We start from the raw sequence: 5,021 nt of genomic DNA, 5'->3' as shown, positions 1-5,021 counted from the left end.
TCTGCCTGCTGCTTGAAACTGAGCCGGGCATCAATCATCACTCCCAGGTACCGTAAAGATGGTTGGGAGGTGATTTCATGGTCCCCAACTCGCAGCGTGATGGTTTCAATCTTCGGCCTGCTCGTGATCAACACGGCCTCCGTCTTCTGGTCCGTCAACATCATTCCCACTGAGACCATCGATTGGCGGGTCATCGCAAAGGTGATCTCAAAGATGTAATTGATCTCCTCCAGTGGTTTGGGGACGACTACGAGAGCCACATCATCTGCATACGCGACGCATGTAGCTCCCTTCGGCAGCTTCAGCTTCAAGAGACCGTCATACATGATATTCCACAGGAGTGGGCCAAGTACTGAGCCCTGAGGAACACCGCCAGTCACTTTGTACTCCTTGGGGCCATCGTCCGTGTCGTACTTCAGGACCCTATCGGTGAAGTAGCTTCCCACCATTCTCCGCAGGTACCCCGGCACCTCCATTTTTGTGAGAGCCTCCATGATGCAGTCCCATCTGGCGGAGTTGAAGGTATTTTTGATGTCCAACCTTACTACCAGACAGTACTGCATCGCNGTCTAACGTTACTACCAGACAGTACTGCTTCGTACCATGTTTCCACCTTTCGCCGGATATTGCGTCCCGTGCGATGGAGACGACTCGGTCGATGGCATCCAGGGTGGAACGACCCTTGCGGAAACCGTACTGGTTGTCAGCCAGTTGCGGCTCGACAACTTCCTCGATCCTCTGATGGATAATGCGCTCCAAGATCTTTCCAGCGGTGTCCAGCATGCAGAGTGGACGATAGGACGAAGGTTCGTCCGGTGGCTTCTTTCCCTTGGGGAGGAGCACTAATCTCTGCTGCTTCCACTTCACAGGGTAAACTTCCTCCTGAACACACGCATTGTATATACTCAAGAAGATTCCTGATGCTGGGTTGATAGCTACTTTCAGGGCAACGTTGGGGATTCCATCTAGTCCTAGAGCTTTGATGTTTCCGAACCGGCCGCAGGCTTCCAGCAGCTGCTCAGACGTTACTGATGGGATCGTCTCTATCTCATACTCCCCAGTAGAGAAGTCGAGAGCCCGTTGTTGTTGGAAAAACACCGAGACAATCTTCCTCAGCAGCACGGCACACGTAGGTATCGGTATCGGCTGGTTTTTCAACCGCTTCATAACGACACCATATGTTCTCCCCCACGGATCCCCCTCGACTTCGTCAAGGAGCTCCTTCCACGACTGGCTCTTACTCGCTTTGATCGCTTTGTTGAGTGTCCGGCGTGCCTCCTTGTAGTTGGCCTCCAGTTCTTCGGAGTTCGGCTTCTTTCGACCCCGTTGTGCCTGCCTCCTCGCCCGAATGCATTCCTTGCGAAGGGCAGCAATGTCATCGTTCCACCAGTAGACCGATGGGAGCCTGTTCGCACTGCGTTTTCGAGGCATGGTAGCATCGCTGGCTTCAGTGGCTCTGCTCATGACTTCCTGTGCCTTCTCCGTAGCATTGCTGCCGCAGACCGGGCGGTTGTTGAATATCTCTCGAAAGGTGCCGGGATCGAAGGCGTTCGTTTTCCAACCTACGGTGTTGGTCCTCCTGGGTGCTGGTCCAATCTTCCGTTGGGTAGATACCTCCCAGAAGATAGCATGATGGTCGCTGGCGGTGTAGATGTCCATCACCTCCCAAGAGCAGCTTCCCCTGACGAGGCTGCTGCTCACGAAGGTGAGGTCCACGATTGAACTCGCCCCTCCTCTTTCGAACGTTGGTTTCTCACCACTGTTTAGTAGGACCACGTCCAGTGAGGACATGGCCTCTAGCAGCGTTTGTCCCCTCTTGTTCGTCTCCTTACTGCCCCAGTCAACTGCCCAGGCGTTGAAGTCCCCCGCGATTGCCACGGGGAAGTGCTGCTTCGCGTCCTCGGCCAGTTGGTCCAGGAGGTCCGTAAACTCATCGATAGATAGGCTAGGTGGAGCATAGCAGCTGTAGAAATAAATTCCATCCAGCTGAGCTCTCACAAAGCCGCTCTCCGTCGTGTTGGCAATGCTCTGGAATGGGTACTTCCCGCAGGACCAGATAACGGCCTTAGCGGTGGTATCCGTCTCCCATGATTGAGCGTTGAGATGTCTGTACGGCTCCGAGATCATGACGAGGTCGGGCTTTAGCTCCCGCACCGACTGCATGATCAAGTCGTGTGCGGCCTCACAACGATTGTGAGGTTGAGCTGCAGTATTCTCATTGTCGTTTCTTCGTTACCGCCTGGACTGTCTCCTTGTACACTGGGCATCTGCTACTACCAGCGATATGGGTACAGTTATCCGTGCGGCCCTTCGCGACACAGAGGGCGCATTTGGCTTCTTTCTGACATTTGGCGACCAGGTGGCCACCCTCCCCACATTTGATGCAGAGTTTAGAGCGGTCCACCTCGCCCTTGCAGTGATTGGCGAGATGTCCGAAGTCCCAGCACTTATAGCACTTCAGGGGTCTCTCCACTCCTCTAATCCGGCAGTTAACCCAGCCAATCTTGATTTTGCCATGCTCTCCGGCAATCTTCTTCGCCGTTGCCACAGGCAATTTCACCCAGGCCGTCTGAGTGCCTCCGTGAGCCTTCCGCAACGATTTGACTGCGGTCGCTGGGAANTGATTTTGCCATGCTCTCCGGCAATCTTCTTCGCCGTTGCCACAGGCAATTTCACCCAGGCCGTCTGAGTGCCTCCGTGAGCCTTCCGCAACGATTTGACTGCGTTCGTTGGGACTCTGGAGTTCTCTCCAGCGGCCACCACCAGTGCTGCGAGTACCTCTTCTTTCGTTGTGGTCTCGTCGAGATCCTTTATCTCCAGTTCTTCCTCCGGTGTTTTGTTAATAACCTCCGCCTCCTCGCCGAGGAGTTTGGTTATGGCCTCCTGCAGGACTGGGACCTTGCCGGCGTTTGTCTTCGTGAGGACAATCAACATCTCCCCTGTGGCCGTCTTCCGGATCTTGTCCACACACTGCTGGGACGTTCCAGCTGATGCGTCCTGTTTCATCCTTTTAAGGATGTCGGCATATACCGCCTTGTCCTTTGGGCGGATGATGAGTGCATCCGGCCTTGCCGCTCGTGTCCTCTGCTTCGGGGGTGGCGGCTCTTTCGGCTGCTTCTTCTCCCCCTTCCTGTTTTTCCGGGCCTCCTGCCAGTCCGCCTCTTTAGGAGGCTGGGCTTGGGGCGGTGCTGGTGGTCCCGGCTCCTTCCGTTTCTTCACCACCTTGGGATCTACCTCAGGTGAGGAGCGCTTCCATCGCTTGGCAGATGACGGCGTTCCCGTAAACCGTGAGAACGAGTAACACACCCTCTCAGAAATGGCAAAATCTTGAAAATTTCCACGTATTGTGACGAGGCAGCCTTTTTATTTTTCATTATTTTTATACTTTTTATTTCCCCCAACTACACTGCCCCCTAATACTATATATTTGGCCACCACTGGCTACCTTATCTTTCCCCCCACGGCTACTCTAGTTCCCTCCCTACCTCACCCTTCCGTCCCCCTCGTCCAGCAACGATGAGACCCCAGGATGGAGAACAGTTCTGGCCCTAGACGAAAAGTGGAACACCGGCACCACAGGAAGAAACCCCGAAGAACGCCCCCTTCACCTCAGTCACCCGAGACGCGGATGACGATGCCGCTCCTGGCCCACCTCTATCTGCCCCTCTGCGAAGAAGACGTTGACGGGAAGGAAAGCCACTCGTCTCACGACTGCCCCAGTTAACGCGTCGTATCAATGGTGCCCAGTGAACTATAACAGTGTAAAGAGGATTGTTGGAGGATCTCGGACCTCATCCCACATCGGAGAGATCAACCAGGAGACCCTGAGGTGGAGAGGAGGCTCAGCATCCCCTGGAGAGGACCCCGAGAAGGCCCAGGTGTTAATTACTCAGGATATTTCCCCAGCATCGAGAGGACCTGTGAGTATGAGTTATTTTCCCCTATTCCCAGTCACTATTTCTGCAGCATTATCTTCCCGTTCCGTCCCCCCCAGCGGTNCCCCCCCCCCCCCCCCAGTGACATAATTATTGTAAGAGTCGAGACACCCCTAGACACGACTAAATTCTTCCCTTATTTGTTAATTAGAGCCTTCCTGATATTGCGCGTGTTCGAGTCGCTTGGCCTTACCCTCCCCCTAGATAAGAGTCAAAAGGCCTCACTATCTATTTGTAATTTTGATTGGAAATACATTATTTAATTGAATTTACCCCCTCTTATTTGTTACGCTTATTTGACACCCCTAAAACCCTTTTCAGGATTTTCACCCGTCAGATAATGCGGTCACAACATATATATAGACAAGGTCTATCTGAAAATGATATAACTTTTATTGAAATGAATGAAAAAATTTATAAAAATGTTAAGAATCATTCCCGGCTGGGTGAAGCGGAAATTTTCTCTCTAAATTCTAATTCTCTTAGAATTCTTTAATGCCTAAAGGAGGTTAGGCGGTGTATGAGGTGAATTTGAGAGTGAATTTCTGTGGTTCCCGGTAGCTTAGTCGGTAAGAGTGCCCGGCGCGGATCTGGGAGACCCGGGTTCGATTCCCGGCTGGGTGAAGCGGAAATTTTTTCTCTCTAAATTCTAATTCTCTTAGAATTCTTTAATGCCTAAAGGAGGTTAGGCGGTGTATGAGGTGAATTTGAGAGTGAATTTCTGTGGTTCCCGGTAGCTTAGTCGGTAAGAGTGCCCGGCGCGGATCTGGGAGACCCGGGTTCGAATCCCGGCCGGGCGAATCGGAATTTTTTCTCTCTAAATTTTAATTCTATTTTATTAAGGGATAATGAACAAATTATCTCAGACGAAAAACAAATTCACTCAGTAATTATCAAGTTCTATTTACAAATTGCCAAAGATGACGTCATCACAAGAAGACGAGTGCATACAAAACAAAGCTCAGAATGGCCCCTAACTAAATTTAGTTATTGATTTAATTAAAACAAATCCTTCATCCCCACAAACGGGAAACATTAATTTCTCTGTTTCACTCACACAGTATACTAACGTCTTGGCGATTAAGT

The 5,021-nt window shown here is 51.7% G+C and overlaps 2 non-coding genes across 2 annotated transcripts; both read left to right on the top strand.

Annotated features, from left to right (window-relative positions):
* Window positions 1-4,486: 4,486 nt before the first annotated feature.
* On the top strand, window positions 4,487-4,559 carry Trnap-cgg. Its single transcript has one exon. It is a non-coding gene; the product is annotated as a tRNA-Pro (tRNA).
* Window positions 4,560-4,662: 103 nt separating this feature from the next.
* Window positions 4,663-4,735, top strand: Trnap-cgg. Its single transcript has one exon. It is a non-coding gene; the product is annotated as a tRNA-Pro (tRNA).
* The last annotated feature ends 286 nt before the right edge of the window (window positions 4,736-5,021 follow it).

The sequence above is a fragment of the Diachasma alloeum genome, unplaced genomic scaffold, assembly GCF_001412515.2.
Source record: "Diachasma alloeum isolate Michigan unplaced genomic scaffold, Dall2.0 Dall_scaffold_00911, whole genome shotgun sequence".
Lineage (NCBI taxonomy): Eukaryota > Metazoa > Arthropoda > Insecta > Hymenoptera > Braconidae > Diachasma > Diachasma alloeum.
This window is presented reverse-complemented; position numbering and strand designations above follow the sequence as displayed.